Source organism: Felis catus, chromosome D4, assembly GCF_018350175.1.
Source record: "Felis catus isolate Fca126 chromosome D4, F.catus_Fca126_mat1.0, whole genome shotgun sequence".
Classification (NCBI taxonomy): domain Eukaryota; kingdom Metazoa; phylum Chordata; class Mammalia; order Carnivora; family Felidae; genus Felis; species Felis catus.
In genome coordinates this window covers 61,719,361-61,746,056 of record NC_058380.1, presented here as the reverse complement: position 1 = coordinate 61,746,056, position 26,696 = coordinate 61,719,361, and the positions used below count along the sequence as shown (strand labels likewise).

The window sequence follows — 26,696 nt, the reverse complement described above, 5'->3', positions numbered from 1 at the left end:
TTTCCTGTTTCCCCATGTCAAATCTATCAGCAAGTACTGTGAGCTGTGCCTCCAAAATGTGTCCTGAGCCCACCTGTTTATTCTCTTCTCCCACGACCACGCCAGCGTCTATTTCACCTCTCTTGCCTCAGCTCTGACCACTTTCCACCCTTCCCCCACTTGCCAGCCTCCTGGGCCTTCTTTGTGTTCTTTGAAGAGCCAGGCTCATTCCTACCTTCTGGATCTCTTCTTTCCTTTGTCTGGAATGCTCTTCTCTTAGATCTTGGCACAATTCTTCCCCTCTTGTCTCTCAGACCTTGGTTCAGATGTGATGTTTCCACCGACATATCCCCTCACCCATGTCACTTTCTATCCCAAGACCCATTTTGATGTCTTTCTATGACGAAGCAGTTATCTGAAGTAACCCTGTTTACTTTAGTAATGCTGTCTCCCCTGTCTGGACACACGCAGATACTTGCCTGTCTTGATCACTTAACCTACCTAGAAAAGTGCCTGGCACTTAATTGCAACTGAATATGTATATGTGGAATAAATGTGTATGTGTTTTGGAAAAAAAATCCCTCTGGTGACAGTTTGAAAAATAGACCTGAAGGGAAGAAACCTATGCCAGAAAAGTCCTCTCTGGCTGGAATGTGCAGCATGTATTGGAGTTGGAAACCCCATAGTCTCTTGTAACAACAAACCTTAGAGGATGTTAGGTGAGGTGAATTCACCTAGAATTATAGCCTAGAAATGACTTAGGACATTTCTTCATTGGTTCCAACAGGTGGGCTTCTTTTTCTCTGCCATTGCCTTTAAGTTGAGTAGTTAAAATGTGGCCAAAATAGATTTCTGTATTTGGGTTGCTGACACCACAAGTGTGTGAAAGTGGAATTAGATACTTTTCCTGTGGCAGCTCTTGACCCACAAATCATGGACAATCTCTGTGGGGACAGAGCTATTCTCTGAGAGTGTCGTCTCGACGCGAAGAAGCGAGGGGAACAGGCCTGCAGCAGAGTGCGCTTCGCTCCGCGAGTCAGAGGTCCTTTTGGCTGGCCTAGTGGTGGATAATGTGGGGACAAGTCTTTTCTTTCCATCTCTTCATTAGCGCACAAAAGAGCACACAGACCTTCACAGAAAAGGGGTTAGCCCGGCTCCGTGACTCTGGGATTCTTCTTTCTCTCTTTACCCCAGAGTCTGAGCTCTCTTGCGTTTTTTTTTTCAAAGCATAGTGGAAACAGAAAGGACGCTTAGAAAAGAGGATAAAAAGAAAACAGAATAGAAATCTCCTCAACCTGCCAAATTCTTTCCCTGAATCCCATGTTATGCACAATTCATATTCAGTAAACATTTTTTTGAAGACAAATAAAAAACCATCCCAATGGCAATTATCCCCTTTCCTTATTATTATTATTATTAGTATTAGTATTTTAAAAAATAGACTTTATGCAGTGATTCAAATTCTTAGGGCCGCCCTTTCATTGTGCAGACGGAGAAATTGTAAACCTCGTAATTGGGAGAGCTGGGGGATCTGAAAGAGTGGGGAAACCAGACGTGAGGAGCTGGCGGAGTCCCCACAGATCCACATGGAAGCCGAGTTTTGCCAGTTTGCACGGACAGTCCCTTCTAAAAGGCATATGATGTTCTACTTGGCAGCACAACGTAGTAGAAAAGTGTGGAATTAGAAGACAGGAAATCTGGCCTGCAGTCCTCACTGTGCGGGTGACCTTGGGCTAGCAATTTAGGATTTCTGAGTCTGGGGTTCCCTGTGATGCATGGGAGCAATGCTACATCCTACTCTGTGTGCAGTGCGCTTCTGAGAATTAAATGCATCTGTGAGAGTGCTCAGGAAATGGGGAAGACCTCTGTGTATCTTAGTCATTATTTTCTAGTTTGTCAAATCAAAGTCTTAATCTAAAATGGATAAATCTATTCACGGTGAATGTTCATTCATTAGACAGGCTGATTGATGATGAGTTGGGATTCTGGATTCAGACCAGAAGACAGAAATAAACCCACTCTTGATGATATGATGATATTTTAGAGTCTCTACAACTTAATATGACTGAATTTGTACATTTAGTATAGAGCTTGAGTATTAGATGGGGCTAAATATGTGGCTATTAAGGTTTAGTGAATATAGATGGTTTTATCCATTCAACATTTACTCAATAAATATTTTTGGGTGCAGGGTGTTTATAACAGTACTTGGCACATATCGAGTGTTCAATAAATTACCACTGTTATTGTTGCTGCTGTTTGCCAAGTCCTGGACTGAGCTTTGGGGCTACAAATAGGCAAGGCCCTGGTCTCTGCCCTCTAGGAACTCTTGAATCTAGTGGGGGAGACAGATTTATGACTTGAAAATTATAGGAAAATTAAGCAAGTGGGGACAGACTGACTTGAGTCAGCCTGCATGTATTTGAATTCTCCATTATTTATTAACTGTGTGAACTTATTTCCCTCATCTGTAAAATGGGAGAATCATGGCATTGATGTTAAGGGATCACTGAGTGAGTGAAATTAGATAATCATTAATTCAAGTATTTATCATATATTTGTTGAGTGTCATGGTTGGCAAAATGACAACCCTCTGCCCGCCACAGGTATCCATGGTCTAATCCCCAGAACCTGTAAGTATGTTAGGTTACTTCACAAAGAGGAGTTAAGGTTGTAGATGGAATCAAGGTTACTACTCAGCTGATCTTAAAATAGGAAGATTAATGTGGATTAATGGCATAGGCCCAATTTGGTAACCAAAGTCCTCAGAAGAGGAAGAAGGAGGCAGGAGAGGGATCAGAGTCAGAGAGAGATTTGAAGATGCTTTACTTCTGGCTTTGCAGGTGGAGAAACAAGGCCATGAACCAAGGAACGTAGGTGGCTTCTAAAAAATGAAAAATGCAAGGAAACATATTTTTCCCCTAGAGCCTTCAGAAGGAATACAGCCCAGCCTGCTCCTTGATTTTAGCCGTGAGATCCATTTCAAACTTCTGACCTCCAGAGCTGCACAATAATAAATTTGTGCTGTTTAAGCCACTAAATTTATGGTAATTTATTACAGCAGCCATAGGAAACTGATACAAATGTCTGCCATGTGCCACCAGATTCTGTTCTAGATGCTGGGGCCAAGCATTCAGACACACACACACAAGCACTCACTGGTGCACTCAGATATCCCCTGGTCTTCTGGAGCTTAACTTGTAGGACAATAAACAAATAGACAAAAATATATATATATGTCAGAGCCTAATAAATGCTATGAGGAAAAATTAAAGCAGGGTAAGGGAGCTGGAGAACAAAGGGGATGTTGTTTGCATAGGAGTGGCTGGAGGTCCTCTGCAGTGAGATGGCATTTGAACAGAAACATGGATGAATAAGGACTTGACCCATGTGGATATTTATGGGGAAGAGAGACCTGGAGTGAGAGCTCCTTTCTGAGGGCTGTTTCTAAGAAGGGATGCAGCTATGAGCCTTCAGCACCTGGGGGAATCAATACTCAGTCCTGAAGCCGGGAGGGTCTGACTTGTGCATCACAGCACCCACGATAGGGGCTGTTATAGTAGTCTGTTCCAGAGGTGATGATGATGTGTATGAGGATGCTTGCAGAAGGGAAGGCAAGAAATAATAATTAAAATTTTTTAATGTTTATTTATTTCTGAGAGACAGAGAAACAGAGCATGAGCAGGAGAGGGGCAGAGAGAGAGGAAGACAGAATCCAAAGCAGGCTCCAGGCTTTGAGCTGTCAGCACAGAGCCCGACGTGGGGCTCAAACTCACGAACTGTGAGATTATGACCCAGACTGAAGTTGGACAGTTAATCGACTGAGCCACCCAGGTGCCCTGTAATTATTTTAAAGTAGAGCTCACAGATAGATTTGCTAGAACAGGAAGAGAGAGGTCAAGGCTGACTCTAAGCAGGTGGAATGGGGTTGCCACTTGCTGAAATGGGGAAGACTGGATGAAGGGAAGGTTGAAGGAGAATAATCAAGAGTTTAGTTTGAAATATATTGAATTCAAGATGCTTTAGCATTTCTAAGTAGGGAGATGTTGAGTTCGGAGCAGAGATTGGATGTAACTTGGGGAGAAACCCATGAAACTGACCTTAATCACTTTAGAGAGTGGATGTAGGCAAAGTAGAGAGCCAAGATTGAGCCCTGGGGCACACCATCAATGAAAGATTGGAAAGACGAGGGACGGCTTCTGCAAAAGCACAGGACCCGCCTGGCACGTGGTAAGTGCCAGGGTAGGGTAGCTAGCTGCTATGGACTGACTTGTGTTCCCCTAAAATTCATATGTTAAAGTCCTAACCCACAATGTGAGTATGTTTGGAGAAATAGGGTTTTTAGGAGGAAATTAAAGTTAAATGGGGTGATAAAAGCAGGGTCCTGATCTAATAGGGTTGGTGACCTTATAAGAGGAGGAACAGGAATATCTCTCTCTCTCTCCTCTTTGGCCACATGAGGACTCATGACATGTAACCAAGCCAGGAAGAGGGTTCTCACGGGGAATGACTTGATTGGCTGGCACCTTGATCTTAGATTACCAGTCTCCAGAACTATGAGAAAATGCATTTCTGTTGTTTAAGCCACCCAGCCTATGGTATTGTGTTAGGGCAGCCCGAGCTGGCCAAGATGCTAGCTGTGGAAGTTTGACAAAAGGCAGGGGTGACATAGGCTAGAAAGAACTAAGAAAGCCAGAAAGACATGATTTGTTCCTAACTTTCTGACTGACCCATGTTCATCCACGTTCCTCTCTGGGCCTCAGTTTCCTCCTTTGGGAATTAAGGGCTGCTTTCAGTTCTAGCACTCTATAAACTATGTTTAAGGAATGGAATTGTTAGAAAACATGCGTCATTGGATTCATGTGGATTTAAACTTTTTTTTAATGTTTATTTATTTTTGAGAGAGAGAAAGAGTGAGTAGGGAAGGGGCAGAGAGAAAAGGAGACACAGAATCTGAAGCAGGCTCCAGGCTCTGAGCTGTCAGCACAGAGCCAGATGCGGGACCCGAGCTCATGAACCGCGAGATCTTGACCTGAGCCGAAGTCGGACGCTTAACTGACTGAGGCACTCAGGCGTCCTGGCTTCATGTGGATTTAAAAAAAATTTTTTTTAATGTTACTTTTTATTGTAGTAAAGTATACATAACATAAAACTTATCATTCTAACTCCTATCCCTGTCCAGGACTTCTTCACCTTTCCAACCAAAACTCTGTATGTGTTAAACACTCACTTCCCTCCCCTCCCACAGCCCCTGTCTACTGTCCGTCTGACAACCAGCAGTCTACTGTCCGTCTCTGTGAAGCTGACTCCTCTAGGACCTTGTAGAAGTGGAATCCTGCAGTATTTGTGCTTCTGTGTCTGGCTTATTTCACTTAACCTAATGTCTTCATTTCGTCCATGTTGTATTGTGTGTCAGCATTTCATTCCTTTTTAAGCCTAAGTAATATCAGTCGTGTGGATTTGAAGTCCCAGGACCTGTGTCCAAATTCTAATTTTTCTACTCATGAGCTCATGTGACCTTGAGTGTGCCCTCAGCTTCTCATTTCCTCATCCTTAAATAGTGAAAAATAGTACCTACCTCCCAGACGTGTTGGGTGGAGAATTTTATATAATGGATGTGAAGCCTCTTTAAAAAGATTGTGATGCAGTGGCTATTTTTAGCTAGAAAGAGGCCACTAGGTTGGCTGCCAGGGGTTGATGCTTTTCTCTTGGCCACCCTAATGACATCTTTCCAAGCAGTTCCTTGGCCCAGCTGCACAGCTGATCCAATTCACTTCTCAAGCGGTCAAATAAATGACTTGGTTGTTTTCCTGTCAGCCTCTAGATGTGTCACATCAGCACAGCAGGAGATAAGAAGCCTCTGTCTCTGACCCAGACGCTTTGGACCTGGGTGCCTCCATTGTATGCCAGGGAAAGTACAACCCTGAGGGCTGGAGAAAACCCTCTTCCCTTTGGGCTTTTTTTTTCCCCCCGACATTCTAAAGTAACATCAGGCTCCCTGTTTCTGGGCCTGGCTCCGGGAGGTCAATCTACCAGACCATGGGAGGTGAATTAGTGGGAAGTGACATGTGGCAGCATGGCTTGGGAGTCCAGGGCCTGAGGGCCAGGCTGGATGCACTTTGTGACAGGGAGTGACACACTTCCTCATTTAGGGTGGTCACCCTCCTCTGTGTGATGAGGGGTGGGATTTGATGGCCCCCAAGGTCATATCTGGCTCTGGCCTTCTGTGAATCATGAGTTATTTAGGAATGCTGTTCCACTTTTTGTCAATGACTCTTGACCTTTCCTTCACCCCCACTCTTCATGTACTCTGCTTGTCCCCAAGAGCTGCTCATTTGAGGTTCAGATTTAAACTCCATCCTTACCCTTAGCACTGAGCCTGCTGCTTCCCTGCTCCCCTTCACTTCGACTCCTTTCTGGCCCAGTTTTCTGCTGTCTAGAGGAGCTGGCTTTAGAAACCTCTGCTTTTCTAATGCACGTTGAAAGATTAATGGCAGATTGTGGCTTCAATTCTCATTTCATTGGCACTTTGGGAGAAGAGCAATACTTCAACCTCAGAAGAATGGCCCTCTCACAGTACAGTCTAGACTCAGAGTGGGGGGATAGGCTCAAAAAGTAGACAGGGGGCCACATTATGTAGGCTTCCAAAGAGAAGCTGAGGTTTGGACTCTATCCAATGGCTGCAGGGGAGCCACTGAGGGTTGTTGAGCTGTATCTGAGCGGTATCTTCTGGAGATCATTCAGGCAGCTCTCTGAAGACTAGATTAAAGTGGAAGAAAGCAGAGGTGGGCAGGAGAGTGAATCCAGCATCTAGGTGAGAGAGGCCAAGAAGAGTGGCAGTGGAGATGGAAAGGAAGAGCCTGGTCTGAGAGGTTACACAAGAATTGACTGGACTTGGCCTCAATGGATGTGGGGATGAGAGAGAGAGGAGTTGAGAATGATACTGAAAAGTGTCTAGCCTAAAAGGCTGAGACACAGTTTGTGGTAAATAGGAAAACACCTGCCCTGCCGTTCTCCTTCAGCTCACCATGCTGCAGCCATGGCCACATCTGCTCCTGCCTCAGGGCTTTTGCACTTGGGGACCTCTGTGCCCAATTTTAGCTTAAATGTCACCTCTTTCAAGAGGCTTCCTTGATTGCCCATTCTAAAGCCATCTCCATGCCCTCTCGTCCCCTACCTTGTGTCTTCATTCCCCTCACTCTTTATCTCCAGCTGATGTGAAGTCATTCATCTATGTGTTTCCTTCCACTACAATTTAAGTTCCACATGCATAGGGGTCTTACTTGTCTTGCACATGGGTGTATCCCTGGCACCTAGAATAGGGCTTGGCTCTTAGCAGGTACTTAGTGATTATAAGAATTTAATGAACTGGAAGGGAGGAAGGGAGGAAGAATGGAAGGGAGGGAGGGAAAGAGGGTGGGAAGGAAGGAAGGGAAGAAGGGAGGGAGGAAGTAGGGAAGGAAGGAAGGAGAAAGACTAGAGTCAGATGTGGCAGGTTATTTCCAAAGATGGCTACAACAAAATCTCCCATCTTACAGGGTTTTTATGATGAGACTTGTTGCTCCTCTCAGCAGGTGGAGTCTGTTTCCTCTCTTTTGAACCTGGGCTGACCCCATGCTGGCTTTGACCTGTAGAATGCTCCTGATGTGACACTGCATAGCTTCGGAGCCTTGGCTTTAAGAACCTTTGTGGCTTCCATTTTCACCTTCTCATACTGCTTCTTCTCAATAGTGCCATGAGACCACTGTGCCCGAGAAAGTCCCCTGTGGAGGGAAAGGGAGCACTCCAGTCAACAGCTCCAGCTGAGTCCAGCTCTCAGCAGATCTGCTGGCTGAATGTGGCTGTGGGAGTAATCCCAGGCAAGAAGAGCCCTCCAGCCATGCCACAGAGTTGTAGAAGCAATACATCATTTTCAACCACTAAGTTTCTTTCTCCACGCTGAGCTTTGTGTTTAAGGAACTGGCGGACATCCGGATGGAGATGCAACAGCAGGAATTGAATATATATAGTATATGTATGTATATATACACACACATATATACATATATGTATATATGTGTGTGTACATATGTATATGTATATGTATGTGTATATGTGTATAGTTTATGTATTGATATATACACATGCATTTCTGCAGAAGCTGGTTTGATGACCTGTGAACTATATATCTATGAGCCTCTAAGTGAGTAAGAAAAGAACTTCTTTGTTTTTTGACTGGACTGTAAAGAAAATTGTAACAATGGTGTGCTTTCGTACTCCCACTCTAAATGATGGATGAACGAGGGCAGGTATAGCCAGATAAAGGAAAGGTTTCTTATCATGTATGGCTTGAGAAGCATTCGCTCTGGACCCTGCCTGCCGGAAGCTTCTGTCCGGCTGTATTCTACAGCCTGAAGCCATTCTTCTGCCCTACTGTCACTCCTTCAGCCAAGAGTCAAGACAGTAAATGCAGAAGCAGCAATTTTAGGCCACCCTAGCATCAATAAACATGCATCTGGTGCTTTTCTCACCTTATAAAGCAATTTCCCATCATCATCTCATTTAATCTCATAGTAATTCTGTGGCACTGGTTCTGATTTTTTTCAAAATGGGGAAACAGAGGATCAGACTGAGTCATATACTGCATAGGCAGCAGAGTGAGGAGGAATCCAGCAGACTCCATACTCCTGGGTCAGTACCATCACCCTCAGCCCAGTGGAACATTCTATGAGCTTCTTGGAAACTACCTAACAAAGAGAACAACCTTGGTCTTGAAAGCCATTCATTGTCTGTCACAGGAGACAGGGAGATATCATCTTTGGGCAAGGTCTTCACCCATCTCGTAATTTAAGTAAAACTTTCATGCTAATTTCCTCTCCCTCCTAGTGTTAGTCCTGGCTCCTGGGAAAGGAAAGGAAGTGCTTTCACACTTTATAGACAACCTTGGCTTCAATCACATCATTTGCTCCATTTTTTTTTTCTCCTGCAAAATATGAAAAAGCAGAAGTAAAGGCTTCTCTGTTTCTCTTTAAAGGAAGAAGATAATAGTTGTTTTGCACATTTTAATTTAACATCTTTAAAAAGATTGAGAGTTGATTTTTTTAATTGCAGGATTTATTTTGGATAAAAATTAATGTAGGATGAACTAAGAATACTTTTTTTTTTTTTTTTGGAGTATTGGGAGACAAGGAGAAGGCTCTGGAGATTTGTTTGCAAACCTTTGTGGTGTCCTTTGTGGTGTCCTTTGTGGTGTCCCTGAGACCACTCCCTGAAAGTGGGGTGGGGGGTATCTTCTAACCAGACTTCCTATCTCAACAATTTTTTATCACAGAAGAAAGGCCACATGTGACTACTCTCCTTTCCCTTGTTAGTGTCCCATTAATTCTTGACTAATGCAAGCTGCTTCTCACTACTGCCTTCCCCACCCCTCTCCACTGTGCCCCTGGATCACTGCTTCATGCTGAGCCACTCCTCACTCACCTTGCTTATTGCTGAGATCTGGATTGCCCTATATGGACTTCCCCACTGGAAGCTATTCATTCTTCCACTTTCCATGCACCATGGTGCTGGGAAAGGAGTTGACATTTTCTTGGATCTCCTCTTATGTTTACAGACATTACACTTTCACCCTAGTTAAAAATTGCAATGTGTTTTGAGTTTTATTCTATCTGGCTATATGGTCCACTGTCTTTTCTATATCACTGTCATCTACTAGCCTTCCAGGCACTGTGGTTGGTTTATTGAAGGCTTTGGCACCTGATTCATGACCTTTCTCTCCATCTCAACTCCTGCCATCATCATCATCCTAGGACATTTCAATGACAAGAATTGGACCATCCACCATCCTAGTCTCATAACTCTGGTACTCCTTCTTTCTGGAGACCATTACCTTGCCTCAATTTCAGTCACATACTCAACCCCCAGAAGAGTTTCCTTTTTGAAGTCTTCATGTCCCTTCGGGTAGCCTCATGCCTTTGTCGGACCCTTAATTTTCTCTCCATCATTTGGCCCTCTCCCAACTTTTATTCTTTTATTTTCCTTTTTGGGGTCCATGGTCGATTACCCTTTCCTTCTCTGCAACTCTCTGAACACTTACCACTCTCCTTGAGTTCCATACATAACCCTGCAAACCACACTCTACATTCCTGGCAGAATGTCATGTCTCATACTGCACTGACGAAATTGATCCTTCTAGTCTTGATCCATCTCTCACAACGTTCAGCAGCTTCCCATCCATTGCTTCTTTTTCTCTCTACCTCAGAGGATTGTATCCTTGATGCCACTTTCTCTCCCTGCACCTTGCTCTGCAGTCATCAACTCTCTATGAAACCTTTTCCCTTCTATGAAATCCTTTCCCTCGGGATATAAAAATGGTCACATTTTTCCTATCCAAACAAACAAACAAACAAACAAACAAACAAACAAACCATAATTGCTTCTACCCCATGTTTACCTCTAACTCAGTAACATCTTATTCAGCTATCTCAAAAGAGTTGCCTATACTCACTACCTCCAGTTTCCCATCTTCCATTCACTCCCCATCCTGTTTCAGTCTGGCTTCTTGCCCCTGTCATTCCACTGAAACAGCTGTTCACTAAACTTAACACTAACTTTCAAACTGCTAAATCCAGTATGTGTCTTTCCAGTCTTTATCCTACTGAGAACTACTTTCCAATATTTAATATTGTTAATCATTCTTTTCCTTCTTGAGACTCTGGATTTCCTTGCATCCAGAGTATGCATCCTTCCAGTTTTCATAGTGGCTGAAAATTCTGTCTCTGGTTCTTCATGGCTCCTCTTCCTCTTACATATTGGAAATTGTGGAATTGTCCACTGTCTCACACCCTCCCTAAATGATCTCTTTCACGCTTATGACTTCTATTAACACCTGTAAGTTCACTAACCCCTAAGTATTCTTTTTCATTCATACCTTCCCTGAGTCAGGAATTCAACTATCTTCTCGATAGCTCTAGGTGACCTGTCATACCTACCATGCCCCCAAACCAGCTCCTTCTCCTAAATTCTACAATTCACTCATCCTTGCCTAGGCACCTGGTTAAAACTTGGAAAACACCCTTAACATCTCTTTCTCCTTTGTCAGCCACATCATATCAGTGGGCATATCCTGCCAAATTAAAACTTCCCCTTTTGCTGTCTCCTGGATTGGTGCAATGGCCTTCATGCAAGACTCCCTGCTTCCATCTTGTTCCCTTCTGGTCTAGTCTCATGCCATAGTCAGCACCACCTAATGAAATATGAATCTGACCAGGCAAGCCCGCCCATGCTTAAAGCATTAAAATAAGCAGGATGTCCAGGGGAATGTCCGAGCTCTTCCCATACGAAGGCTTTCTTGATCGAACATCCGCAGATGTCTTCAGCTCCACTGATCAGCCCTCCCTCCATGATCCTTTTTGCCTCAGTAGCAGTTCACTACTCAGAGTCCATACCTGACACCATCCCGACCAGGCAGGCCTTTGCTTGTGTTCTTCCCTTGCCTGGAATTCCTCATTATTCTCGACCTCTCCTTTGCCTGGCTGAGCTGCATTTATTCTTTAAGACTCAGCTCACAAGTCCTTCCTGAGCCCTTGGCTAATACATGAGCCTTTCCTCAGAGCTTCCAGAACACCTTGTGCATACCTCCATCAAGTTGCTTTATACCACCTTCTATGTATATCCTCCCACTACAATGTAAGCTTCTTGAAGACTCTGAGCCTTCTGTTCCTTTTGCCCAATCCAGGGCCAGGTATCTAGAAGATGCTTGGAAAAAGCTTTGGGTGTGGAATTAAGAGCCAGGGTTCAAATCCTTTCTTTTTCCATCCATTTTCCCTGTGACAGGTATAGGTCACTTTCCTTATCTGAGCCATCCTTCCTTATCTACAATTATTCTATTTACCTTTCAAGAAAACATAAATATTCCTTGTAAACTGTAAAGTACTATGAAAATGTTTTATTACATAGGATATGCAGAAACACACAGAGGGAAAAAAAGATCTATCACAACATTATGGATCCTGTACAAATTTTAATGAGACTTCATATTCATTCAAAAATCTGCATAAGCATTTTTATATCAGTATGGTGCTCTGTAAAGTGCAGCAAGGGGTTATTTCTTTGTTTTAAAAACCTAGCCAATATGCCCAGGGCATGAGAGCTGCACTTGTGAAAATAATCAGCTGATGTTACTTAATAGCCGTGACAAGAGCACTAATCCAGTTTCCACATTAGAAGCACACGAATCTACAGAGAATCTTCAGGAATTTATGGCGGTTCATCTTCTTCCCCTGGTGCCTTTGGACTGCCCCTTCTACCCAGCTCTTCCAGCGGGGACATTTTACATACCTCTCAGTTCTGTGTGAAAATCAGGCCATGGAGAGGGGAGAATTCAGATAATATTTCACAAACCAACCCAATTTACCTTAAGTGAACACACGTCATTCATCTACTTCTTTCTCTATTGCCTGGCAAGAAAGGAGGAAAAGCAGTCTACTCTGAAGGGACAACTCCCAGTTCGGATAAGTGGAATTAGAAATAAATGAACAAGCAATGAATGGGAGTGACCTGCTTTAACGAGTCAAATCTTTATAGAAAATTGGAGCCAGAAAACTCCTAGTTCCAGGTTGTACAACAGAACACTCCAAGGAACTAAAAGCATGGTGCGAAAGGAGCACGCGCATTTCCTCTTCATGGGGAGGAGGGGGCAGTGCAAGTGCTCCCAGAACAGGAGCAGTTGTGGGGGGAGGGCAGAGGCCCACACCTGGGTTTTGGATGACCTTTGGCAGGTTATTTTATCTTTTTGGGCCTGATGTCACATGGGGATTAATCATAAAACATGTCTCACAAAGTGGTTGAGAGAGAGAGAGAGAGAGAAAAAAAAAAACCACCCAGCCTATATTCAATAAATAGTGGATATTATTTTAATCAAAGTTAAATTTGAAGAAAAGTGAAAATTTCAGGGAACTAAAAAAGTTATTATAAAGATATGCTGGGGCAGATTATGCAGCTCTTGAATTCCAGTTTACAAAGTCTAGATTTTGCTTAGACAAGGGGGAGCCTCTGAAGGTTTTGAGCAGGAGTGTGACACAATGACAGATGTGCTTTTTGAAGTTGATCTGGAAGTGCTGTGTGGAGGGAGCTTAAAGGGAAATATCAGGAGGCAGAAGAGCCAGCTGGGAAGCTATCATTTGGTCCAGTGAGACCTGAGGATGTCTGACCTAGGGCAGTGGTAATGGGGTTGAAGAAGAGGGATGTTATTGGGATAGAACTGGCAAGAGGTTGTTAAAGATGGTTTCTGTGTGTTTTTACCTTTGTGGCCGGGAGGATGGTAGTGCTTACTATTTCTTCAAGGAAGACAACTGTCATTTGGGCATGATAAGTCTCTAACTAAGCATTCTGTCTGTGATCAAATTCTGGTATACTTCACTGGACTGTTGGTTCTTATATCAAAAGAATTTATGTCTAATTTTTTTAAAAAATGCGATCAGTAAGAATGTAGGATTCACCAATAAGAAACACCCCCCACAGTAGACCTAGCTGGAATGCATCTCTTCTATTAAGTGACTCCTTAAGACTTCCCAGCCCACTGCAGTGCTACCCAGGTTAACCACATTTGTTTGCTGTTAGGAAGATGTTTGAATGCAGGCAAGATCCTGTGCCAACTCCTCTGGCTCTTCTTCCTAGAGTGTTTGTGTTCTACTCCCCACCCAAACTGGCTGAAAACATGAGCAAATCTGATCCTAGTACAACCATGTTGAACACTCTATTCCTTCATTCTCCTTATCAGAGAACTCAGCCTGGCCGCAGAGGCACAGCCTCCCCAGGGAAAGCCATGCTGAGACCTAGTATCACATCCACCTTATCTATGTTGTACTATTCTGTCCTTCTTTAAACTCCGCATCTGTTGTCCTGATACCGAGGTGAGGCTTAATGGTCTGTAATCCCCAGGTTCCCAGGGATGCCTCTGAAAAAGATTGAGCCCCACATTAACAACTTCTCAGTTTTTGGCAACAGTGTCTTTTGTAACCCCATTTCTCTGGTGACCATTTCATACTTCACATCTATCCATACTCCAGACAGGGGGGTGAGGGTCCCACTGTCCTTGCTGGTCATATCCAGCTGGTCATATCCAGCTCCCAAGGAGATATATATATATATATATATATATATATATATATATATATATAATTTATTTATTTATTTTTGAGAGAGAGAGAGAGAGCAAGCAGGGGAGGGGCAGAGAGAGAAGGAGTCACAAAACCTGAAGCAGGCTCCAGACTCTGAGCTGTCAGCACAGAGCCTGACATGGGGCTCAAATTCACAACCTGTGAGGTCATGACCTGAGCTGAAGTCAGACACTTAACCGACTGAGCCACCCAGGCACCCCACCCAAATATATATTTTTTGAAAGAGACTTTGATATATTAATTTATTTTAAAATGTGTATTTAGGTTTATTGTATGCAAATTATTGAATAGACAGCTCTGGGGGCCTCTTCAAGATGAAAGAGACATATAGTCTTTGTTTTCAAATGAGGTTGGAATCCAGTGGGGAGATTGACATATACACAAATGAGACCAGTGAGGCTGTGTAGGGGTGGGCTTGAGGAGGAGGAGGGTGGAAAGCTAAGCAGGAGTTAAATGTGTGTCTTCTTAGCTACACGACTTAACTTGTATATTGAGGATAGGGTACTTATAAAACCCTTTCTCTGTAGAATGGCTGATGGTAGGTTCCAAGAAGGCTCTGGCGACAGGTGGAGGGCCCATCTCAGTGCCATCTCTGAGGCCTATTAAATGTCGAGTGTCCATTTTGGCCAGAAGTGGGGCCCAGAGTTGTGGTTGAAGGGGCCATTTTGTTTATGTGAAAACAGAAAATACATAAAAAGTAGCCAAAATACCATCTTTAATGATATATAAAGGATATCAAGACAGTGTGCTGCATAAGTAATTATGGTTTTGGTTTAAATCTAGAACTCAAGCAAGGCTTCTGCTAATTAGTTAATTAATTTTTTGCACTTTGATTGTTTTCAGACTAAGGACCTCATTAACACAGCCTCTAATGGAAGACACATTTTATGTAGCATTCCATGTGTGCAGAAATCATACGAATTTATTGCACATGTAGTTTATATTTTTCCATTTGATCCTCATACCAGCCCTGTAAACAGCACTTGTCTTAGTTCAAAAAAAAATTGTGGGACTTGCTTCAGTTTCTCCCTAACCAGAGAATAATTTTCTGGAAGTCAAGGAGCACCTTGTGTCTCCAAGGCCAGAAAAGAACTGAACTGGAGAGTCTGAGATAGAGCTGTGGCAAAACCTTACAAGTTTCCTCAGTTCTGTGCTTTTATTAAAGAACAGAATAACAGCCAGTGTTGGGTAACCTGGATCAACTGGGACCACATCCAAAGGAACATCTTTAATGCTGGAGACATTGCTGGAACCCTAAGGTGCTGAGGGCAGGTTTCAGCAAGATCAGAAATTCAGGAATTGTTGGGTTAACACAAAAGGATAAAGACTTAAGTCCACAGGTCCAGGGCTAGTAAGAGACGAAGCCAAGGTAGGGTCAATGGATTCATAGCTATGAGACCACAGATGTGTGCTCTTCTTTCAAAGGATGTCTTCTGCCTCACCTGCTTTTATCTTTAGATTTCTATTGCCTCTCTCGTTGTCCTAATGGGCAAGGATTCAGGGACCTTATGGTGGCCTCAAGCAGTTAAAACATACCTCGATCTCTAAAGCAGAGACACACCTTTATCATTGTCCATGTCCTTAGTTAAGCCGCAGCTTGATCCTTTAGTGGGACTTGAGGTTCTATGATAGGGACAATATCCACAGCAATCCTGGTATACTGTATTTCCAAGGTGGCAGTGTGGATTATAATAGAAACATTCTCTTGGGAAGAGTTTTTCTTCTCCAAGGCAGGGTCAGAAAATGTGGCCTCCTATTAATTAAATTTAAGGATGCTAATGTAATACTTAGGGGACACTGGTTTTTAAATCATAGAATGAGACAAAGCAGCGGTACATGAAGCCTGTGATAATCATGGAGTATGATTATCACTCTAATATTTTGGCTTAGGACCCAGGACCCAGGAGAACATAAATTCTGTCTCTGCTTAACCTCTTCTTTTCTTTATGTATTTACAAGTATATGCATTAACAAAGAACAAAGGCAAAGAAAGTTACATTCACATTTTGTTGTCCACTGGAATTGAGACCCAGTCCAGCACAGAGAACTTTGGCAGGCTGGGCTGGAGTTATGGAGAACTCAAAAGCTTTAGCCAAGGGTCAATTTAACATGCTCGTTAACACAAAGGCAAAAATACACAGAGAAAAAGAGACTCACCTAGGTGCCAAGTTGGCTTAAACTGCCCAGGCAGTAGCCTCAGGACTATTGTTGTTAAATTTATCAGTTTTTTATTTTATGTTTAATGCCTTTTGTGTCCTGGGTAAAAATTCTTTGTCAACTTCAAAATCTCAAAGATTTCTCTTATGTTTTCCTCTAGGGGTTTTATAGTTTTAGTTTTCTGTTTTGTTCAATAGTCTATGTCAGGTTAATTTTTGTGTATGATGTGAGGTAAGGTTAAGTTCACCTTTTCCCATACAGATATCCAGTGATTCCTGCAACATTTATTGAAGACTTCCCTTTCCTCATTGAATAACTTTGTCACCTTTGTTGAAAATATATATGTGTGAATTCTCTAATCTGCTTTGTTGATCCATTTGTCTATCCTTATACCAATACCACACTGTCTTGATTACTATAATTTATACTAAGTCTTGAAGTCAGGTAAGTCCTCCAACTTTTTGCTCCTTTTTCAAAATTGTTTTGGATGTTCTCAATCATTTGCAATTCCATATATATTTTAGAATCAGTGTGTCAATTTCTACCAAAAAAGACTGCGGGGGTTTTGATAGGGATAACATTGAATCTATAAATAAATTTATATCTTAACAATATTGAGATTCAATCTATAAATAAATTTATATCTTAACAATATTGAGACTTGAAATTCATGAACATATGTATATCTCTTTCTTTTTTTATATCTTTCAATTTATTTAGTTATTCTCAATTTATCACAGCAACATTTTGTAGTTTACAGTGTACAGGTCTTGCATATATGTGTTAAACCGATTCCTAAATGTTTTGTTTTTTATGTTACTGTAATTGGTACTGTTTCTTTGATTTCATTTTCTAATTTTTCATAGATAGTCTATGAAAATGTAATTTATTTTATATAATTACCTTGTAACCTGTGACTTTGCTAAATTCACCTATTAATTCTTGTTTTATGTAGATTTCTTAGGATTTTCTGCGTATATAATTATGTTTTATTTCGCATGACTTTTTTTTTAAATTTTACATGCCTTTTATATTTATTTATTTATTTATTTATTTATTTATTTATTTATTTATTTATTTTTTAACGTTTATTTATTTTTGAGACAGAGAGAGACAGAGCATGAACGGGGGAGGGGCAGAGAGAGAGGGAGACACAGAATCAGAAGCAGGCTCCAGGCTCTGGGCCATCAGCCCAGAGCCCAACGCAGGGCTGGAACTCACGGACCATGAGATTGTGACCTGAGCTGAAGTCGGATGCTTAACCGACTGAGCCACCCAGGTGCCCCTTTACGTGCCTTTTAAAAACAGTGATACTGTCTGCTTGAAAAAGTGGCTCAGTTCTTGTCTTGGGAACTGACCAATACAATCACTATTTCCTCATCTTTGGCAAAGTCATGGAAGACACTGTCCATCGATGATGCCATGTTGATTATACAGAAATCAGTAACCAGCAGTCACTGGAAGACTTCCCTGACCGAGTAGGATAGGAAAGAGGTTGATAAATGCCTCTTGGTATTCCTCCTTAAGAAAGAGGTAGATGGAATGGGAGAAAAAAGGTCAGAGAAAACCAAGGAGTAAAGGATTTCAAAGGACCATGAGTTGGGCCAGTCATCCAATCAGGAAAGGACTGACTTTTTGGAGCAGGTGTCTGGGCTGTGGCAGAGTCTGCTAAGATATCCCACTCTTAATGGATCATTTGTGTGGGCAAATGTTATCAATATCTCCAGGGATTCTAATATGCTCAACAGGACACTGCAGTCCTGGCATGGGTACTGGCATGGCTTTCCTCTGTGTTTCCTTGGGTCATTATTTGGAAGATGACTTAGAAGAAATAAGGTTATCTGGGAAGTTAATGGCTGCCAAAGTCACATGTCTAAGAATGGAATTTGGATTTGGAGATCAAGGTGTTAGAAACTGAAATTATGAGCTCCTAGGTAAGACACTAATTTAAGTATCTAGAATTTAAGACACTGGAATTTTGAGAAAAACAAAAACTTTGGAGTTAGACAAACCAGGGTTCAAATCTCAGTTCTGAGGGATGTTCTCCATTTTCCTCCAGACCCACTGTCCACCATTCTTCATCTTGTTCTGTGTGCTGAGGGCTGATCTAAGATGTGCTCTCTTGCATCCTGTTGGGTTTAGGCAATGGGAGGCATAGGCAGGTAATCAGAGGTGAGAAGGGAAGTCAGGATATTTATTTTCCCAGCTCCCTCTCAGTTGGGTTGCAGTTTGGCCATGGCTTCTCCTGACAGTTGGCCCTTTCCTACAGCTTTCTCTCCAGGTTCAAGTAACCACTGGCTTTTCTTGCCCCTTCATGGCCAAGGATAATAAAAGCTTTCTGCTGTTTCTATTAATGGGCCCCTTTATACCTCTTGCAGGTTTTCTGTAACTCTGAATACCTTACAGTGTCCCCTTCGTTCAACTTTCTTCAGTCATCTCTTTTGAGGATGTCATCTGAACCCTGTTAGACCAGCCCATCTGCCTACTAGCTTTGGAATTTTGAGCAAGTTATTTCTGTAATTGAGTCTCAGTTTTTTCATCTATGAAGTGGAAATAAAGATATCCCTTGCAAATATAAGGGACAATAGATGTGAACAGCTCATAGTAACTACCCAATAAGTGGTACTTATCATCATCATTACTAGTAACTATTATCACATGAGGACTGGCAAGATCATAGTGTCCTCGGTGACTATTCAGAAAAAAATTGTAGAGCTGGTTGCTAGTTATCCAGAAGCATAAGACTGGGGGTGGGGGCAGGGAGAATCTCAGATAATGGAAAGTGAAAACTAGGCAAGGGGTTGGAAAGATTTACTAGTACTGTGAAATAGAATAATTTTGATATTTTCATATAAAGAAGGGAGATACAGCTTTAGAAGTCTCAGACACATGATGGGAGGATCCTAAATATGGTAATGGAGGTGTTCACTTTGTTAGGAAAAAGCAGGTATGATAGTGCTACATATCACAAGACAAATCCTTGAACAGAAACACATTGATATGTGAGTCAAATCTTGAGAAAGGCAAAAATATAAAAGAAGAGAAGTTATTATTGACATAAGGGCATCCTGAAGATCATCCAGCCAGATGGAAAAAATGAATCCCTGACTCATATTACAGGTCTGGTAAGGAAGCAAGGTGTCTACATATTGTATCTTGATTGTCCCCAGCTTGCTTCTATACCAGCACTTAATACCCACTGCTACTCTGGCTGGCTGGTCCTTTCCCTCCTTCATATCTCAGTTTCTTAGAGGAACCCACAACCAGTTTGGTGGAAACCTCTTTTAGTTCACTCACTGCTGCCTTCTTTCCAGGGCACACATGTCTTTTGGATGGAGGAGTTGGAGTAGGTTCAAGCAAAAGCTCCCCATCATGGTTCTTGCAACATCTCTCCCCATAGACTCTCAGGCTTTGTCACTGAGTCTAACTGGTCATGCAGAACCGCTCATCTTTGGATGTAATTTATGTCCAAGGGATTCTGCAGGTCCTCTTGCAATTTACTTTCTGTTGAATGCCCCTACCTTATCATTTTCTCTCCTATGCCATATATATCTGAGTTCTTTTCCCAGGAGGCTTCCTAACTCCCCCAAAATTCAAAGAATAAAGCTGGAAACCAGAAGGTGTCAGACCTAAGCAAATTTCAGATTCTGCACAGCTTCTAATAAATCCTTACTTGCCACACGATTTATTTTTTCCCAGCAGGTAGATGAAGTGATGAGATCGTCGCCTGTACTTAATTGTAATAGAAACAAGAGGAAGCTAGAGAGAAAGAGCTTGCATGAGCCAAGGGGAAAAAAGAAACCCAGAGAAAAGATTGAGTTAGTTTGAAATTCTAAAATGGTAGGTGTCTCAACAGGGGTTGGGAAGGTCCCCATGTGGATGTTCTGTCTATGAAATTGCATACAATTCTGATGACAAAGAAACAGAGGTGGTCTCTAAATAGAAGGAATCCTTTGGCTTCTTAGAGATCTCCATGTGAGCTCAGCTCTTCAAAGGACATTACTGGAAACCAAAGAATGAAAACAAAGAATGGTGAAGATTTGTGCAAATGACGTCAGAAAAGCAAAAGCTCAGGATAAATCCTGACTTGTGAACAATGTTCAGGACATAATAAAAGACACAGAATGCTATTTGGAGCAAGTTGAAGAGTGAACAAGGCAAAAGCAAATGTCTTGGGTAAATGCTTTCAAAGCCATTCCAAAACACTTGGCCTTCATTTGTTCTGCCAAGGTGAATGACCTTATGAATGGAAAGGGTAGAACAATCAAGGGGGGCATGAAAAAGATCAGCAAAGTCCAGACTGGTGAAGAGACTGTGAGTGAGCACAAAGCTTCCAGCCTCCTGCCCAGGAACATTGTATTCTAGGGAACTGTGAGACCTTGCAAATGAGATTACTGGGCCACTTCTGGTTATCTCAGAGGAGCTGTGAAAAATGGGGGATGTGTCAGAAGACTGGAATCAGCTAAGAATAGTCATGATTTTCTAAAAGGGGAAAAAGTGGGTTATATACAAGGATTGTAAACTTAAACATTTTACGGAGACCAGAAAATAGCTGAAGAGTCAAGTAGGGCAGATAGAGACCCTAGTGAGCTGGAAAAGGAGGCTCCTTCTTAAAAGGGCAGCTGTTACTGAGCTCCAGCTCTGGTGGTAGCCATGCCCAGAATGGTTGGAGCTTCAACATTTTTAAGTTAAATTTAAAAATTTTCAACGTTAAAAAAAAATTAAAAAAAAAAAAGGGGGCGCTTGGGTGGCTCAGTCGGTTAAGCGGCCAACTTCAGCTCAGGTCATGATCTCACGGTCCGTGAGTTCGAGCCCCGCGTCGGGCTCTGTGCTGACAGCTCAGAGCCTAGAGCCTGTTTCAGATTCTGTGTCCCCCTCTCTCTGACCCTCCCCCATTCATGCTCTGTCTCTCTCTGTCTCAAAAATAAATAAACGTTAAAAAAAAATTAAAAAAAAAAATAAATAAAATTTTCAAATGTGGATCAAAATTTAAATGTTTTGTGTTTTTTTTTTAATATTATACAGGCTGAATTAAATAGGTTTGTAGATGGATAGGGCTAATAGGCCACCAGTATTTGACTTCTCCCCATAGATTTGCCATCTTGTAGCTCAGAAGCTAGGACAGTCTATTAAATGATCATCTGGTAAATATTTTAAAGGACTGATAATCCTTGGGAACTACACAGGTTCACTAAGGACCAATACTGATATGCCACACTCTAACCTCTCTCAGTTCTTGGATTCTGTGGTAGACTTGGTGGTGTGATTTCAGCAAAATGATGACAAGGATAGCCATGTTCTCCTGGGGGACCAGATGGAGAAGTCCAAATGGAATATGAATACTTCTAGGTAGATTCTTAGCTGAACTGAAAAACCATGTTCAAAGTTGATGGATTAATAAACCAATATTGACTAATAGGTTAGTAGATTGATAAACCAATATTGACCAATAGGAAAATCTCTATTCTCTTGTCTCTGACCAACTATACTTTTAGAGCCCAGAAATAAGCAAGAATTAGCTTATGGCTTGACTATTGCAGAGTGCAGTGAGAATATCAACTCCTTGATCTTGGCTGTGTGTTTTGTAGCCGAGGGGTCAGCAAACTGACCCAGTTTGTATAACTAAAGTTTTATTGGAACATAGCCACACCCATTCTTCTACACTTTGTCTCTGATTGATTTTGATAGGGACAGAGTTGAGTAATTGCAACAGAGACTGTATGGCCTGCAAATTCTAAAATATTTACTACCTGTCCCTTCATTAAACAACTTTGCCAACTTTCTGATGTGACTAAACATTATCCTAGTACTCTTAGTGACCTTATTAGACTGTTGACTAATATTAGATTTGTCAATAATGGTCAATAAAAGCCCAATATCTGTTTCATATGAACTGATATCAAGCTATGTCTTGAATCCTAGATGGAAACAATTGATTTAATGACTAAAACAGCAGAGCTCTAAATTTATTCCTGACAAAATTTCGCTTATTGTTTTATAATTCCTTGCCCAATGTCTTGATAATGCCTTTGGCTTTCTGTCCAATGCATCCCACTTTTGAGGTAGGCTGGGATGGGCTCTCATGGTGAGGTAGGATTCAGAGGCCTGGTCAGAAGTAGATCTAATTTGGGGGCAAGTTCAGCATGAAGACCCAGGAAAAGAGTTAAGAGTCAAGGTCAAAGAAGCCATGCCCATCATTACCCTGATGGACAAAGGCAGAGCGAGAGGTCGGGGGTGAGTACATGCAGAAACAGGACTAGAAGTGAGCTGAATGTAAGAGTAAAGCCAAGAGAGTTCTGGATTTTGTCTTTTCATGGGGAAAGGGTGTCTCTTCTTTGATGCCTACTACAAGAGTCATTAGAGAAATTCAAGAGGGTGGGGCCCCATGATGGGATTAGTATCTTTATAAGAAGAGGAAAAAACTAGAGCTTACTCTCTTTGCCTTGAGAGGACACTGCAAGAAGGTGGTCATCTGCAAGCCAGGAAGAGGGATTTTACCAGGAAGGTAATCTTATGGCCCCTTAATCTTAGACTTCTCAGCTTCCAGAACTGTGAGAAATAAATCTGTTGCCCGAGCCCCCCAGTCTGTGGTACTTTGTTATAGCAGCCCGAGCTGACTAAGACAGATGTCATCAATTTTACCCTTTAAAAAAAATTCTGGCTAAAAACACATAACATAAAATGTGTCATCTTAACCATTTTTAAGTGTATGGTTCAGTAGCATTAAGTTCATTTACGTTGTTGTGCAACAGATCTCCAGATCTTTTCATCTTTCAAAACTGAAACTCTATACCCACTAAACAAGAACTCTCCATTTCCCCTCAATTTGACTTTTTAAAACAAAAAGTTATCAAAGCAGCTAAGGAGAAACACTACCAGATATTTAAAAGTGTACTTCAAAAGCAAAATAATAAAGAAAAGTAGATGCAATCTGGTATATTTTCACTGCTTGCTAATTAGTATCCTCTTTTCCACTTAATGTCTTCAAAGGGAAAAAAAATGTAATTCCTTCTCCCGTTTACCTCCTTGAGCATCGAGAGCTTTGAGGGCCGGGACCCAGGTTTTTGACTCTTGGTAGAAAAATCCTGGTTAGTGTTCTTCACAGCTTTGACTGGCCTGTGGAAGAAACCTTGAAGGAGGACATGCCTCCTCTCTGCTGGCATGCCCCAAAGGCTTATTTTTAAAAAACCAGTTCCCAGTGCTGCTTTCCTTCTTGCTACTGAAGAAATTCCCTAGGGTTTTAGAATTCCTTCTCTCTAGAGTTCTCTTTTTTCCTACTTCTTCCATACAGCTTGACCAAAGCCCAAAGAGATTATAACCACATGCGTTCCACTTTTGTTTTGGTATGAAACATGGTAATTTTCTCTACCCTGATGAGAAAGAGCTTTCCAGTGCCTAAAAATGCATTCCCCAGCTTACTTATTAAATAATTTCCCCCTAAATGCAACTGTCCTGCAAATGTTAGTGGCAAGTTTTTCTTTAAATACAGATCACTATTTGAAAGTGCCAGGAGTTATTCATCATTATACAACACAATTTTTTTAAAAATGGAAGTATCTTTATATTTTCTGAAAGTACACGATTGTTGTAAAATAATACAAAGGTTAGAAAGAAAATGAAAGCCCTCTTGTAGTCACACCCTAAGAGATTACCAATCATGTCTTAAAAAAGAAAACAACAAAATTTAAACAAAATCGCACAAGAGCTTTAACTTATCAGTTCAAAAGAGGCTGTCCTAATCACATGCGAGAGCTGACGCAGAGTGTGGCATCAACACTGATGTTGTGTGGTCAAGGGTCAGGATTCCAGAGTCAGAGAGACCTGGGCTTGACCATGGTCACTACCAACATACTAGCTGTGTACCCTTGAGTAACTCACTTTATTTCTCGAAACCTCTGTTTTCTCATCTTCAATGTAGGAATAGTAATCATCTTTAAAGTAGGGATAGCTACCCCTAGGCTTGGGAGATGATGTGACATAGAACATGTATAGTGCCTAGCATCAGTGCCTGGGACGTCGTAGGTCCTCAGTAACAGTAGTATTATAACTATTAGGTTTTTTAAAATTATCTTTAATGTGCTAAAATACACATGACAAAATTTTAACAGCTTAACAATTTTGTAAGTTACAGTTCAGTGGTATTAAGAACATTCACATTGTTGAATAACCATCCCCACCATCTACCACTATATTAATTATTGATATGGCTCTAATGCCCTGTCCTGGAAAAAAAAAAAAAAAGAGTGAATTTACCTCTCTCCTGTGTGAGGCTGTGTCAGAATAGACTCCTTCCTCGTCTCAAAATCTTTCAAATCTGGTCATATGTTTGTGGCTAGATTTTGAAAACCCCTTCGTATGAGGTGTTCAAGGCATCAGACTGCTTCTAGTGTTATCTGGTGTTCATAGCTGTAGAGTTGGGGGCTCAACAGACCTGCACAGCTACTCTAGGGTAAAATTAATTCCCAGACGCCCTTGCTGACACTTTGCAGTGTCTTCCTCAGCAGACGTTTCTGCCGGCTGCCGGCCCGGGCTCTGCTAATGGAGGTTTATAAAGGCCTTCACAATTCCTATGGTAACCCAGGAGAAAGGCTGTTGCCATGGGGACTAGTCAAGCCTGTATAAACCTTCCATCTCTATCAGACAGATGAGAACGATATGAGAATGAATCTTTTACTAGTTCACCTTCTGAAATTGCTAACAATTATCTCTGTTTTTGGACAAGGGTTCATCATTTCTTTCAGGTGGAAACTCATTCATGTTTTCAGCTTTAAATAAATATTATTTCAAACCTTGCCTGATGATCTTGGTGTCAACCAAAATCACCCAGAGACTGAAATGGCTGGTGATGGAACCATTTTCAAATTTCTCCAGTGTTACCAGCCGCTAAATAACATTTATCACAAGCATGTGAACTTCGTTTTGTTTTGAAAGAAGCGTAGGTTTCTTTGAAATGCATTAGCCCTAAGCACGTGCCTATTAAGGAGCCTTTACATTGTTTTACGTTAACTCAAGGAGAATCTGAGCTCCGTGCAGGCAGGGTCTATGTCCTATTTACCTCTATATCTCCAGCATCTAGTCCACTGCAATATTAGGGATTCAGTAAATGAATCAATCAGTGAATCAACCTACACCCGTATGTTGATGATGGCAGATAACAGTATTGGTGTCCAGATGTGTAATAAGTAGAAGTTACCTCTAAAACATTTATTCATTTATTAAAAGACAATTTTTTAATGCCTACCAGCTTCATTCCTTTAGTGATAACGCAGTTCCTACTTTTAATTCATGGAGCCAGTCTTTAGGTAATAAAACTGAACAGTACAAGGTCCACATCTTCCTGGAGCTTTTGATCTGTAGGTGAGACAGACAAATACGTCTGCCAGAGTAACATAAGATTGGTATTAGAGTAGAAGTATAGCCTCCAAAGCCATATTTGGTTCTGACTGGGGCTCAGGGAGAGATAAGATGAAGTTTGAGCGGGGCATTGACAGATGAGTAGGAGTTCCACAGGCAGGTGAAAGTCGGTGGTGTGGGGAAGAGGAAATGAGACATTTAAGGCAGCATGTGTCATAGAACATAGTGCACCGAGGGCATGGTAAATATTCTCGGGTGGCTGAAATACAGGTTTTTCTGAAGGCTGAGAAAGGAGGCAGACCTGTGGTCAGATTACTATGTGGAGTAGAGAGGGAGAGCGTCCACGGAATGCTTCCAGGATGTGAAAGCAGGGCCATGCCCAGAGCTACAGCCTGAGGAGGCCCGCCATTGAAAGGGTCAGGCAGTGAGAGGACCAGATCTGCCTTTAGGGCAGCCAGAGGGCATGGCAGTGTTAGGGAAGGTGGCCAGGAGGTCAGGCTGATATGTAGATGCAGATCTTTTAGAAGGTGTTTAGAATTTTATTGTTTGAATTCCAAACATGGGAATTTTTGAGTCATCTTTTTGTGACTGATATCTAACTTAATTCCACTGTGGTCAGAAAACATACCTTAAATGATTTCAATTCTTTGAGATTCGTTAAGGCTCACTTTATGATCTAGCATATGTCAAATTTAGTAACCACTTTTCATGCACTTGAAAAGAACATATATTTCCTCTTCATCTGCGGTGTTCTATGTGTATCAATTAGGTTAAATTCATTAATTGCATTGTTTAGGTCTTCTTTGTTCTTACTGATTTTTTCCTGTTTATTCTATTTGTTACTATGAGAAGTATGGTCAATTTTTTTTAAATGATGCACATTTAACTATTTCATTTTGTCCTGTAAAATTTTTCTTCATATATTTTGAAACTTATTGGAGGAATACAAATTTAGAAACTGTTTTATCTTCCTGGTGAATTGAACCTTTTGTTATTATCAAAAGTATCTCTGTTTCTAGCAATGGTTTTTATCTTAAATTTTACTTT

At 41.6% G+C, this 26,696-nt stretch overlaps 1 long non-coding RNA gene across 1 annotated transcript; it reads right to left on the bottom strand.

Annotated features, from left to right (window-relative positions):
- Positions 1 to 5,002: 5,002 nt before the first annotated feature.
- LOC109493875 lies at positions 5,003 to 24,849 on the bottom strand. Its single transcript, XR_002737586.2, has 3 exons — positions 24,549 to 24,849; positions 7,516 to 7,742; positions 5,003 to 5,060 (listed from the first exon to the last, which is right to left on the bottom strand). It is a non-coding gene; the product is annotated as an uncharacterized LOC109493875 (long non-coding RNA).
- Positions 24,850 to 26,696: the final 1,847 nt, after the last annotated feature.